The sequence below is a fragment of the Antechinus flavipes genome, chromosome 1 (genome assembly GCF_016432865.1).
Source record: "Antechinus flavipes isolate AdamAnt ecotype Samford, QLD, Australia chromosome 1, AdamAnt_v2, whole genome shotgun sequence".
NCBI lineage: Eukaryota > Metazoa > Chordata > Mammalia > Dasyuromorphia > Dasyuridae > Antechinus > Antechinus flavipes.
In genome coordinates this window covers 229,856,095-229,871,581 of record NC_067398.1, presented here as the reverse complement: position 1 = coordinate 229,871,581, position 15,487 = coordinate 229,856,095, and positions in this window count along the sequence as shown.

The following is a 15,487-nucleotide window of genomic DNA, read 5'->3' as shown; positions in this document are numbered from 1 at the left end:
ACTTAAGAGATATGATGGTAACTTTAAGGGAAGAAATTTCCATTTAAAAAAATGAAATCAGAACTCAGATTTCTGGAAGTTTGGAACAGAATAAAAAGAGGTGAGTGGAAACATGATCGTTTTTCAAGGAAATTAGCTAATAAGGGGAAAATGATCTAAGAGATGGCCAAAAGGGTGGTACAGATATTTACTATCAGTGTGACTCTGGGCAAGTCACTTAAACCTTTTTTGCCTCGGTTTTCTCATCTGTAAAATGAGCTGGAGAAGAAAATGGCAAACTACTCTAGTATTTCTGCTGAGAAAACTCCAAATGGGAGAGTCAGATATGCTTGAAATGACTAAAAGCTGCAGTAGAAGAGCTAAGTTATTATCTGACGGGTATGATAAACTATTGTGGGTTTTAAGAATTTGAGAGTCCTGGATGTGTTTGTAGACAGAAAAGAAGGAATCGGAAGCACAATATACCATTGCTGGTGGCTCTGAATGGAAATAGAGAACACCATTTCCTTAATTGTCTATGTAAATTCCTTAATACTAGAAATCAGTAAGAGTTTATAGATTAAATGTTTGCAATATAAGGAATCATAAGTGAATATCACCTTTTCTCTTTGGTCTTCCACAGCAGTGGAAGTAATCAAAGTTGTCCATTTTACCTGTTTCAGACTAAATAATCCTGTAATTAATTTCAATTACAATAAGATCACAATAATGTATAGCAAATAAAACTAAAATATATGTATGGTAAAAAGAGAGACTGAAGATGAGAGTGTTGGGAAGATGGTGGGAGCAATCAAGGTTGACCTTGGCAAGCAGAAGGGCTACTTCATCATCATCCTTAGAGAATGGAATGAAGGACATAATGGGGGAAGATTTCTAAATGCTTGTGAGATGAAGAAGAGGGCAGAAAAGAGCATTCTTAGTGAATAGCCTCAATTTTTTTTATTAAGTATGAGTTAAGGCCATTAGCAGAGAGAATAGGAAGAGAAAATAGCATGAAATGCTTGCGAATATTAAAAAAAAGGTTTGAAAGAGTAAGTCAGTAAGACAGGGAATTAAATGGAGTGGGGGAATGATAGGATTGTCTTGCTTCAATAAGAACCCAGTTGAGATTAACAAAAATAAGTTATGTTGATATTGTGTATATAATGTTATATATTATTACACAACTGTGTAAGTTGTTTTCCTGATTGATCATCTCTACATAAGTTCATATTTCTTTGCATTAATCACATCTATCATTTCTTATGGTATAATAAAAATTCCATTTTATTAATAGCACCTCATCTAGATTATTCTCCCAAATTAAGTAAAACCATAAGATTACATGTATTAGTTTATAAGATTTGTTGGTGAGGAAGCAGCAAATTTCTGCATTTCCAAAGAGTCAAACATGTAAGGTTGATATTTCCAAAGGGAAAATTTAAGATGTATGTGGGCATGTTAGGATATATGTGGGCATTAATGAGAATTAACTAATAGACAAAACAATGTTGATCTAAATAGGTTCAAACAACCAAAAATGTTTTAAAGATTATTCCCCAGTATAAACACTCACTCACAGATTGGGTACCAAGGAGAAAGATGACAAGATTTAAGAGGTTTTCTTCAAAATCTACAGCTCATGAGCTCCTAAAACTATCATTAAGAGTAGATACAATTAGCTCTAATCAAAGACATTTATTGAGATGGATAGTAAAAATAGTAACAGCAAAATATCTTTCCTCCTCAGAAATCCAGGAGACATTCTCCAGCAAATATTCTTGACCTATGTGAAGGGAATGGACATAATTTATGGGAACAAACTGGTCAAGATCTCTCAGCATTCCAATAATGTCTAACCTCAAAATCCTTTCTTTTCTGAAGAGTCCTCATAAATCCCTAACTAGTAACATCCACCTGGGCAGAGTGTCTGTGCTTTGGACAAGATGTTCATTTGGATCTTTTAAGTTCTGCCTGTCTCTGCAAAATGACTTTCTATTTTCAGGGTTAGTTCTTTTCCAAGTCCATAGCCATTTTTCATTTCTGCTTCCAGAGGTCCCACTCCTCAAAGCTACCTCTGGCTTCAAGTGATTGCCTTTCTAAGTCACTGTCAATCTGTAGTATGTGTTTCTGCTTGACTGCTGGCACCTACTGGACTCTCTTGAACTGAAGAATTTCAGAACTGCTGGGTGGGGTGTCTTTTTCTGAGTGAATATCATTGCTGGAAAACATGCTCCATGGGGTAGGGGTTGGGATATAGTTATTGGAGGAGAGAGAGATAGAGATGATCATAAAGATTGATTAGAGAAAAGAAAAAAACAATTTTTGGAGGGATTATGGAGATAAGCATGCTAAATATATTGTTGGCAAAGTGGTTTGACCTTTCTGGAATAATTTGGGATTATATACAAAAAGTAACTCAACAATGGACTTCTGTTGTCCCAGCAATTAGGCTACTAATATTAGACCTGATATGTATCCAAAGGAGGTCTCCTTAAGCTGATTCTGCCTCAGATTACTGAATTCTTCATTGTCTCCAGGTTTTAGCCATTTGAAGTCCCGTAAGATTTAGCTCTTTTCAACAGTAGGGTGGTTCAAAGCAATTCCAATAAACTTGTGATGGAAAATGCCAATTTCATTCAGAGAGAGAACTTACATAGACTGATTGTGGATCAGAACATAGTATTTTCACTTTTTGTTATTGTTATTGTTTGTTTGCTTTTTTTCTTGTTTTTTCCTCCTTTTAATCTGATTTTTCTTGTGCAACATGATGAATATGGTAATAGATTTAGAAGAATTGCTTGTATTTTACCTATGTCAGATTACTTGCTGTCTTCGGCAGGGAGAGAAGGGAGGGAGAGAGAAAAAAATGGAACACAAGGTTTTGCAAAGGTGAATGTTGAAAACATTTTTTACATGTATTTGGACGAATAAAATACTAGTAAAAATTTAAAAAAAGAAAAGAAGCAAAAAAAAAAAGTCCCTCATGTTTGTAGCCACTATTCACTCAGGCAATCTTGTTTCTTGTTCTGACTCAGAGAAAGGCACTCATACTTGATAAAGGGAGTATCAGGTTTTAACACTTTGTTATTAAGTCATCACTTCATTAGTGGATTTCTTTGACAAAGACACAATTTCAATTGATAAATGATGGACAGAAGCAGCTACACCCAAAGAAAGAACACTGGGAAACGAATGTGAGCTATTTGCATTTTTGTTTTTCTTTCCGAGATGTTTTTACCTTCTGAATCTAATTCTCCCTGTGCAATAAGAGAACTGCTCGGTTCTGCAAACATATATTGTATCTAGGATATACTGCAACATATCTAACATATATAGGACTGCTTGCCATCTAGGGGAGGGGGTGGAGGGAGAGAGGGGAAAAATCAGAACAGAATTGAGTGCAAGGGATAATGTTGTAAAAAAATTACCCTAGCATGGATTCTGTCAATATGAAGTTATTATAAAATAAAATAAAATATTTTTAAAAAGTCATCACTTCATTATCTATGACTACATCAACTGAGTCAGAAAGTGAAAAAATAAAATCTTTCCTTTACATATTCACATACCACAATTCATTCAGCCATACCCCACAATTGATAGACAACTATTTTGTTTCTTGTTCTATGTTACATCAAAAAGTGCTGCTATAAATGTCCTTATATATATGGGTTCCTTCCTTCTGTCCTTGACTTTTGGATACATGTCTAATAGTGGTATTTCTGGTTTAAGGGTACGTACAATTTAGTGAATTATTGTTTAGAATGGTTTACCATTGCATAGTTTCATTAACACTTTATTAGTGTACTTGTATTTCCATAGCCTTTTCAACAATTTTGCTGTCTGTCAATCTGATGGATGCAAGATCAAACTTTGGAATTTCAGAAAATTACATTCCCTTTGTTATTAAGGATATGGAGCAATTTTTTCTCATATGGTTGTTGATAACTTGCATTTCTTCTTTTGAAAATGACTTTTCTTAGCATTTGACCATTCATCTATTGAGGAATAGACTTTATATGTGTTTTATCAATACTTCATACCTCTCAATTTTAAACCACTGTTAGAGAAATTTACTGAAAATATTTTTATCCAAATTATTTCCTTTCTAATTTTAACATTTGTTTTGTTTATACTAACATTTTAGAATTTTATCTGAGATATTCAATTTATTATTAATTTCCCTTTTTAAATTAAGAATTTTCCTGTTACTCATAGCTATGAAAGGTAGTTTTCTTTTGTTTTCTAATATTGTTATGATATGAGTCTTTATATCTATGTCAGATGACCATTTGGAGTTTATTATGGCAAATATGGTAAAATGATGGTCCACATATGATTTTTGCTAGATTGCTTTTGGTTTTTCCTCAATAGATTTTGTCAAACAGGAAAACTTTATTCTATTCCAACTTATTCCAAAGTTGGTATCCTTTAGGTTGTCAAATAATGTGTTATCATGTTCAATTACATGGACCTTGTTAATTTTGTTTATTCCATTGATCAACTCTATTTTTTAATCAGTACCCAGATAGTTTTAATGATTAATTGTATTATAGTCTGAGACTTGACATTTTAAGACTCCCCTCATTCTTACTTATTTTCATTATTTTCCTTGAGATTCTTGAACTTTTGTTCCTACAGATGAATTTTATTATTACTTTGCCTAGATCTATAAACCAACCTCTTGGTAGCTTGATTAGTGTGGCAAGAAGTATATAAATTAATTTAGATAATATCATCATTTTTATTATATTGGTTGGCTCAACTATGAACAATTAATATCTCTCCAATTACTCAAGCTTTCCTTTATTTCTGTAAAGAATTTTTTGTTATTTCATTTATCCTAAGTCCTGAGGGTATCTTGGTAGGTGGACCACTCTCATATATTTTATGTTCTGCAGTTATTAAGAATGGAATTTCTGTTTCTAACTCTTCTTGCAAGTTAATAATATATAGAAAACTAATGATTTTCATGAGCTCATTTTATATCCTGATATTTTAATGAAGTTACTTCAATCTGAAAAAAAAAGGTAATCTGTAGGATTCTTTAAGTAGGCAGTTTTATTTGCAAAAAGTGATGAATTTATTTTTTCTCTGTGCTTATTTTTCCAATTTGTTTTTCTTTCAAAAAACTAGCTAAAGCTAGCCCTTTCAGAATTATTGTTAAATATTCAACTAGCATTTATTAAGTGTCTTCTATGTGCCAGGCTTTATGTTAAATGATGATAGAACAAAGAAAGGCAAGAGAGTCCTTGTTCTCAAGGAGCTGACAGTCTAATGGGGGAGACAAACGTAAACCACTGGGGACAATCAACAGATGGAAGGCTTCAGTTAAAGCTTAACTTAAAAAGGGTTAGAAAGGTGATTCAGAAGGTAGGAGTTTAGCCTAGACTTAAAGGAATCTAGGGAAGCTAAGAGACAAAGATAGAGGTAATGGGTTTCAGGGAGAGGGACAGTCATTTAAAATGACTGGAGTCTGGAAATGGATTTTTTTTTCAAGTATTATTAAAGTAGCCAGTATTATTGGACTGCAGAGTACAGCTCAGAAGCTAAGGTGTTAGGAAGAAAGACAGGAAGTGCTTGGACACTTCCTGGAGGACAGAAAAACCAAATAGAGGAGTTTATATTTGATCCTTGGGCAGCTGGGAACCACTAGAATTGATTTAATGGGGAGGAGGGTGGTCATGGTGAGACTTGTGTTTTGAGAAGACCAACTTGAGAGCTTAGTGAAGAATACACTAGAGTGGAGAGAAACTTGAGACCAGTCAGCATTTCTATTAATCTAGGCATGTGACGATGAGGGCTTCAATTTGGAAAAGGAGAAAGAGAAATAAGAAAAAGGGGAGGAGGAGGAGGAAAAGGAGGAGGAAAAGGAACTAGGTGTCATAGTCATCTTAAGTACTGGGCTTAGGATCAGGAAGGTTCATCTTCTGGAGTTAAAATCTGGCCTCAGACAGTAGCTCTGTGTTAAGTAATTTGCTGAGAGTCACAAAGCTAATAAGGGTCTGAAGCAGAATTTGAATTCAGGCCTTTCTGAATCTAGACCCAATACTTTATCTATATCTATTATACCACCTAGACTAGAGTAATAGAAGTGTCAGAATATGTGAGACATATTACAAAAGTAGAATCTATAAAGTTTGGTAACTGGTTGAATATGGGGGGAGAGGGGAGAGAGAATTAGGAGTTGAGATAACAGTTTGTGAGCCTGAAGGACTGAGTCTGCTAGTACCTTTACCATTAATGGAGAAGTTTGAAAGAGAGGAGGTTTATGGGGGAAACTTAAAGAGTTCAGTTTTGGATCTGTTGAAAGTAGAGGTCAGTGGAGAGCTAGACAAATGAATCCAAGAATCATTTGCTTTTATTCATTTGTTTATAAGATCCTCACCCCCAACTTCATCCTCCCCTGTACATAGTCTTTATAAGCATATCATGCAAAGCTAAGGAATATGTTTGTGCTTTATGATTCCCATTTCCAAATAGTCCCCAGAGTTCTCCAGATGCCACCAGATGTCTATCATATCTAACTTTTTAAAAATCCAATTAGATCTTTAATTTATTTCTTGTTCATCTATTTTATTAGATTTGTCCAAATCAAAAAAAAGGGACACAAAAAAGGGACAAATTAAAAGGATCCCGGAAATGATTGTTTTACTATCTATTACTCTCTGTAGTTAGATTAGCTTTTTCTTTATGTTATTTAGAAGCCAAATCATTCAGAGTACATACTTAGAGCCAATATTATTTCATTATATATGATGTCTTAAAGCAGAATATTATTACTCTACTTTTCTTTTAAGCATATCCATTTTTTACTGTTATCTTGTCCTGTTTGTGGTCCTACTTGCAACTTCTGATGTTTTTTACTCATTGAGTCATAATAATATCTTAACTTTGTATGAAACTTAATATTTTAAGTATGTTAGATTATACCTTGTAGAATGTTGAAACTCTAATCTGGCTATTGTTGTTCATTCTTCACTTTTAAAGAAGACCAATGACATGATAGGTGATGTCTTCCTGTTTTGACATGCATGTCAACTGGATTTAAGTGAGACAGAGTTGAGCAAAGTCCTGTCTCACTTTTACTGCCATAGTCATCAAAGTTTAGTGGCAAGACAAAAGTGAAGATGACTGGCAATGGCCCAAGATACAGTGGATGACTTTAACATCTTCAATATCTGACCAAGCTCTAAGAGCTCCATAGCATCTGCTTCAGCCATCTTCACAGCCATTGGAGAAACTATTCTCATCTGCCCATACCACCTGGCTACTTTGGGGGAAAACAGTTAAGAAAATAAAAGACTTGGGTACTTTGGAATAATGAAATAGTCCTTTTATTAGCTACTGATCAGGAAGGGCTTGATTCAATAGATATTTAAAAGAGATTACCTTTTCTGGGGCTCACTCTTCTATTCCAGTCTGCTGAATCAGGAATCTTTAAGAATCTCCTTTGATGAGTGGATATAACACTGGTGCCATTTCCCTTCCCTCCTGTAGAAGAAATGAAAACTGTGGCAGTTCCAGCACATGTAGATTCCATATGGAAATATGTGTTCAGCAGAATAGGGTGTGGGGACTTGTGAGGTCTGGGACATCTGCCAAATTTAAAGGTCCTCACTGCATGTGGGTGGTCCTTTTTTAGGCAACCAGGAAGTTATTCACAATGACCAGAAGCCATCAGGGAGGCACAGTTTAAGTCTTATCCCTTTTTCTCAATCAAGACTTTTGTTAGCTTTATCACCTTTCAGGGAAAATATGAGCCTAAATCATGGAAGGGAATGGGAATGGAGAACCCCACATATTGGGGAGTAGCCTCCTTGATTGGCTTTCAGTGTCTTTCAAAGAATTAGAAATTGAGGGGATGCACATCACTTGGGAAATGGATGAACAAATTGTGGTATGTGAATATAATGGAATATTATTGTGCTATAAAAAATGATGAGCAGGCAGATTTCAGAAAAATCTGGAAAGATTTCCATGAATGATGCCGAGTGAAATGAACAGAACCAGGAAAACACTGTACACAGTAACAACAACATTATATAATAATCAACTATGATTGATATGGTTCTCCTCAACAATACAATGAACCAAAACAATTTCAAAAGACTTGTGATAGAAAATGCTATTCACATCCAGAGAAAGAACTATGGAGACTGACTGTTTTCACTTTTTTTTTAATTTTTCATGGTTTTCCCCTTTTCTTCTGATTTTTCTTTCACAACATGACTAATGTGAAAATATGTTTAATATGAATATACATGTACATATATTGTATTTAACTTATACTTTAACATATTTAACATGTATTGGTCAACCTACCATCTGAGGGGAGGGGTTGGGGGAAGGAAGGAAAAAGTTGGAACAAAAGGATTTCCAACTGTCAATGATGAAAAATTACCTGTGCATATATCTTGTAAATAAAAAGCTATAATAATAAAAAAAATAAAATAAAATATTTTTTAAAAATATGAATATACATGTATAACCTATGTCAGATTGCTTGATGTTTTGGAAAAGGGAGAGAAGAAGGAGGAGGGAGAAAAATTGGAAATAAAAATCTTATAAAAGTAAATGTTGAAAATTATCTTTACATGTAATTAGGAAAAATAAAATACTATTAAATGGGGGGAGGGGAATAGGAATGAGAGGAAAAAAAGTAACACCATCATCGTGTTTGCTCTCCTTTTCTTTCATAAGTTGTGCTCCTAGTTGTTATACACATCATGACAGCCATGAACTGAACAAGTGAAGTCCCTTCCCTTATCCTCCCACTTTTACCCCAGCTCTGAGAGGTAAGTCTGGAGGATGTTTGTTTCTGCTTTATATTATTTGTGTCAGAAGTGATTTCCCACTGGATCAGGAGGTAGAAACATTGCAGGATTGCAGGCTGGGTAATTCATCGGGCCATCTCAGTATGGAAACCTTGAGAAGCCAGGTCTCTGGGGACTCTACTAGCAAGGGACTTGTGGACTTGGAACTAGAACTGGGCTCTAAAAGCACCAAACTAAGCTAAGAACTTCATCCCCTTTCTTTCACCAGAGATAAAGGTAGCACAAAGAGGAAAGGTGATAATGTCTCCCTTGTGTTGAGGAGAGAGTGAATTGTATATTTATGATTATTCCTCTTTATAAAAATTCTAGTTTTATCATAAGGATAATAAAATGAACTTGATTCCGTGGACATTTAAAAGAGCAAAAGATCCCTAGTTGCTGCTTTCGTTTTATGACTTTCCTGAATGTACTTAACTGAATAGCAATCCCAAGATGGACATGTCCAGCCTCATAGACAACCTCATAAGAATTATGGAGCTCAAATTGGGATTCAATGTTAGTGGAGTTGTGAACTAATTCAATCATTCTGGAGAGCAATTTGGAACTATGTTTAAAGGGTAATCAAACTGCTTTTCCTTTGATCCACCAATACTAAGTCTATATTCCAAAAGGACTTAAACACATACAAAAACATTAATAGTAGCTCTTTTCCTGGTGGCAAGATACTGGAAACTGAAGGGATGTCCATTAATTGGGAAATAGCTAAATGTAACGAAGTGCTATTGGGCAATAAGAAATGGTGAGAAGAAGATTTCAAAAAAAAAACTGAAAAGACTTGGACAAACTGATGCAAAATGAAATGAGTAGAATTAGAAAAACATTGTACACAATAACAGTAACATTGTATGAGGAACAACTCTAAAAGACTTAGCTCTTCTCAGCAACAAAATAATCCAAGATAATTACAAAGGAAATGATGGAAAACACTAAACAAATCCAGAGAAAGAATTCATGGAGTCTGAATGCAAATCAAAGCATACTTTTTTCACTTTATTTTTACATGAATTTTTTTCCTTTTGATCTGTTTTTTCTTTCACAACTGTGACTAATATGGAAATACATTTTACATGACTGCATATATATAACCTATATCGAATGCTTGCCTTTTTTGGAAGAAGGGAGGCAAGGGATTTTAAACTCAAAATCTTATAAAAATGAATGTTTAAAACTGTCTTTACATATAATTAGGAAAAATTAAATATTATTTTTTTAAAAAAATATGGAGCTCCTGATTCTCTTGATTGGAACTGACTGGTAGCAGCAAAAATTTCTACTTTGGAGATGATGGTCACTAACAAAGGGAGGAGCCAAACCTCTGGCCAAACCACAGATGCCTATAGGAAATTACCGGACAATACAGAGCTAAGATGAAATGTAAAAAAAAAAAAAACCATTTAGCAGTCCTTCAAACTATGTCAAGTTTTGATATTTTAAGTCTCAACTTAACAAAGGATATGACAATAGTTGTAAATTAGTATGTCCTGTTTCAAGACTGGCAATGTGTACTTATGGGTCTTGTGTGTATTAAATATTTCTTTTTGTGTAGAAGAAATAGTTGTCTTATATGTAATATACCTAAAATTATATTAAGTACCTTTCTATTCCTCCCTTTGAGGAAATCTTAAAGTGTTAAGTAATTTTTCCCATGTTAAATTTTTCCTTTCTAACCTGTTTACCTCAATTTCCATAATCCAGATAATGAAACTATCTACCTCACAGGGTTGTTGTGAGGATTAATTGAAATAATATTGTAATTGTGCTTACCACATAGCCTGCCACATAGTAAGTACTGTAGACATGATTATTTCCTCTCTCTCCTTCCCTTCCCTTCTAAAAAATTTTAAGGGCTTTAGAACGAAGATATAAAAAGAGACAACAGAGCCAATCCCTCTCTTTGGAGTGTCCCTCCCTTTGGTTTGTACCCAATCATTGCTTGAGTGAGTCCAGAGCAGAAGGACCCATTTGTGGAGAGGGGAAAAAACATAGTGCCCCAACCCTATGGATCCACCAAAGAGCTTTCAGTGCTATAATTAGAGGAGATTCTAATTTAGAGCCAGATAGGTCATAGTCTCAGAGATAGCAGCTTCATTCCATTGGCTCCCCTGTCAAGTACACCCACCAAAAGCCTGAACCTATGGATCTGGCTCCTTTTGAGCAAGATCACCATGGTGACAACTGTGTCAAGAGCTGATTTTCAATAGATCAAAATGAAGTAGCTGCTCTGCTCTGTTCAAAATACTCACCCTAAAGCAGGTTGTCTATGAATGATTTAGCAACAGTTTCTACACAGACATGTGGTACACAGTCCAGGAGAAAGACAATCCCCCTTCATGACCCCTCTCTGGGTCCCAAAGGCTTAAAGGACCTTCTTTACTGGGCTCCAGCCTATAAGTGGGTTCTACTTTCATAACCTAATATCCCACTCTCTTTCCATCCTTATCTCCCATAAACTCCAACCCCACTCTCTGCCCTTTGACCAATTTCAGTATGTTTCTATCTTCTGTTCTGTTCCCTATACCTAGAATCAGAGGTATGCTGGAGTCAGTTCAAACCAGCTCTTGAGGGTTGATTATTAAATTTTCAGTGTGGACATTTTTTCTTGTTGTCTCTCTGTGATCCGATTTGGAGTTTTCTGGGCAGTGTGATATTGCAGTGGTTTGCCATTTCCTTCTCCAGGCTCATTTTACAAATAAGGATCTGAAGCAAACAGGGTTAAGTGACTTATCCAAGGTCATTTAGCTACTGAAGCCAGATTTGAACTCAGTAAGATGAATCTTCCTTACTCTAAGCCTAGAACTCTATCCCCTGTTTGCCCAGATTGTCCTATGAACATTTACACTTCAAAAATCATTAAATGTTACAAATCAGGGCTTGATTTATTGTTTTATTTACTGTCTAATTTAAGTAATGGTGGGTGCAATACCTGGCATATAGTTGGTACTTAATAATTATCTGTTGACTGACCTGATGTGGTGTGTGTAATTGGGTGTAGAAAAAGAGGTTTGTAAAACTTTTCATCTCTCTAAGTGCCAGAGGAACCCTAATGGTTTCCACAGGAAATTGTGTCAGCAGGATGCTAAAAGTATCTGGGTGTTTACTGGGTCAGGAATGAAGAAGCTGGGGGAGAAATCAGAAGACAAGAATAGATCTGTGTATACCAGTACAAGTTGGTCCTTTCCCTTTTTTGCCTTATGCTGATTTTGCCCTTGTCAGAAGGACCAGGGCACCTGCTGTTGCATTGAATTCCATGTGCTCAGGGGCAGAGAAGATGGAGAGTTGCCCACTAGGCCAATCAGCTGTGGGCAGCCACATGCCCATTGTTGATACTGGATTATTCTGAGGACCTCTTTTTCTCCCCACATACAGCAGGTGACTCAAGAAACATTTATTAAGCACTTATAATGTACCAGGCACTGTGTCTTCATCACTTAAGTCTAAATGATCAAAAAAACAATAAATCAACCCCTGATTTGTATGTTATTGATTTTTGAGGTGTTGCCCTTATTCCTGCAGCAGATTGGGCTAGAGACCTATGAAGGGTGAAATAGGAGAGATCCCAGAAGGCTGTGATGGCATAGGTCAAGATCCTGGGATGCATATCTGAGCAAAGCAAGCCAAGGATCCAAGATGAACTAGGTTTAGACTAGCAGTTGACATGAAACCTCAGCAGCTGGAGAGAATGAACCAAGAGACTGATTTTGAATTCTGGAACTTCCCTGCAGTTTCTCCACTATGTGCAGGAAGGAGAAGATAGACAGACAGACAAACAAACACAGACACAGATAGACAAAGACAGAGACACAAAGACACAGCCATAGACAGAGACACAGAGTAGAAGGGAGGGAAGGAGGGAAGGAGGAAGAAAGGGAGGAAGAAAAGGAGGAAAAAAGAAGAAAAAGAAAGGAGGGAAGGAAGGAAGGAAAAAAGGAAGGAAGGAAGGAAGGAAGGAAGGAAGGAAGGAAGGAAGGAAGGAAAAAAGGAAGGAAAAAAGGAAGGAAAGAAGGAAGGAAGGAAGGAATGAAGAAAGGAAGCAAGCAAGGAAGGAAGGAAGGAAGGAAGGAGAAAGAAATAGATTAATTATGTAAATGAACAAATATATAAATGAATGAATGAATAAATTAATAAACAAATAAATAAATGGTCTGGCAAACAAAAGTCTCTTTCCTTAATCTTGCCCATTATATGCAGATGTGGAAGGAAGTTTGATGTGGAGGGGAGTCACCACTCAGGTGAAATACCATATGAGAGGGGAGCATTGACTGTTTCCCAGCAATCCTATCTAAATTATGTGGCTACTGAAAAATCACTTGTCTGAATCTTATGAATGAAGTTGATTAAGAGAGGAAAAGGGAATTTCCCAGCCAGACGGTGGGGGTAAAATGGAGATTTCTACAATTTTCATATTTCAGGGCAATATTTCATTTATTTCCCTTTATATTGAATCTTAAATCTGGCTAGTGAGGATATTAAATCCATCCAAATTCACAGGTGGGGGAAAGGAACAAATGACTTGTGGAAATCAGCACTAGAGAGACCCTAATGAAATCCCCTTCTGGCCTGAGTGCCTAGAGAAGAGAGCCATCTTATGGACAAATGATATATTGCATTGCCTTGTTGGCTTCTGCAGGTTTGCAAAGGTCTAAATCAGATCCAGATAATGCTTGCTGTGACAGCATCTCTGTGTCACTTAGACATCCACCAAGAGCACATTACTTGTACCATTGTCATAGTGTGTGATTGTATATAAAGAGTACTATTCCTCACATACAATATACATGCACATATAAAATGTAAATGTAGATACACATAATCACTTATATCCTTCCATCTATCCATCCAGTCATCCACTCATTAATTTACTTATTTAGTGTATAATTCCATTTTAAAAATTTTTTTTATTTTCCCAAGTTACATGCAGAAATAACATTTTCTTGGCTATACTCATACATTCTTTTTTTTTTTTTAACACATTTCCTTTCATCTATGATTCATACCCAGTTGTTCTTAACCTGGAGCTCATGAACTTGAGTTATTGATTTCAGTTTATTGTGGGGAGGGGTATGTATTTGTAATCTTCTGTATTTTATTTTGTGCATTTAAAAGAATTTTTATGAGGAATCCATAAGCCTCACCAGGCTGTCATAGGCAGACCATGACTCCCCCAAAAAGGTTAAGGACTCTGCTATGAGCCCAAGCAGTTGTCAATAGCTGTGACTCTTATGTAACTGAAGGGCTGGGTGTAAGCACAGCTCAGGGAACAAGGTGCCCTTGGTTGAACAAGAGGATTAAATGGAAACTCTGATGGAGAGATAGAGATTTGCTCATTTCGCAGAAGTTGGCCGTGACAAAGCTTTGCATGCCTCTCTCATCAGGAGCACAGAGAGCTGAGCACAAGTTGTTCTAGCCAGAGAGAGTCTCCTTGCCTTACCCTAGGTGGTTTAGTTTTTTTTCTGTGCACTGAAATCCAGCTGAGCCCCAGCCCTAGCTTTGCTCCTCTAATTCAGCAAAAGAGGCTGGGGGAAAACCCCCAAACCCTGAACTGCTTTTAACAGAGGATAGATTAACAAGTGGCCCAGAGTTTTAGTCAGCTCTTCTAGGTCTGTGATTAGGAAACTGCCCTTCTTGGGATATTCCTTACTCTCTGTTTCTCCCTCGTTGGGACCCTCACTTTCACCCTAGACTTTGTTTTGCCCTTTCTGTCTGGGAACTTGAAAATAATCTCATGCAAGGTTGAAAGTATTAGGAATATATAACTTCTTAACCTATATTGGATTACTTGCTGTCTAGGGGAAGGAAAAAGGAAGGGAAAATTTTGGAACACGGAGTTTTGCAAAGGTAATCTTTATAGAAATCTTTATAGATTTGTCGAAAATTTGTTGAATTTTATTATTGTTGAAATTATCTTTTGCATGTATTTTGAAAAAAAAACTATTATTATAAAAAATTGAAAAAAAGGAAAAATAACTTTGAGTAATATAGTGGAAAGAACACGAAAGATGGAAGTCTGACCTGAGTTCAAATTCCAGCTCTTTTGCTTATTACCTGGGCAGATCATTTAATCCCTTTGAGCTTCAATTTTTTTATCCATAAAATGATCCCTTCTAATACTAAATCTGTCATTCTGGCAATGAACAAAAAGCTTAAAGAAAACTTAGATAATTAATTAGTCTATGCTAATCACTTTACAAGTGTCTCATTGAATCTACACAACCATCCTTTGAGCTAAGTATAATTATTATCCCCATTTTACAGAAGGAGAAACTGGGGCAGGCAAGGATGGTGATTTTTCTATAAATGTATGAGGCTCAGGTCTATCTTGACTCTAGACTCAATTCTCTATGCACTTTGTCACACAACTGTCTCTAAAATGAGATGTGTAAAGCATTTTCCAACCTCAAAGATGCTAAATGCTGCTACTGCTTCTTTTACTACTGGAGATGAATATTATACTGCTAGATCCATAGAGAGTCATTATATTTAGTTTGATATAAATGTAAGCTTCCTAATAATTAGAGAATTCCAAAAGTAGACTAGGTTGCCTCAGGAGGTTAATATACTTACCATCTTTGGAAGGCTTCAAACAGATATTAGATCATTTCTTGTCAGAGATGTTGTAGAGGAGAGTTATAAGATAGCCACTGAACCTGGATGATCATCCAGACTATTCT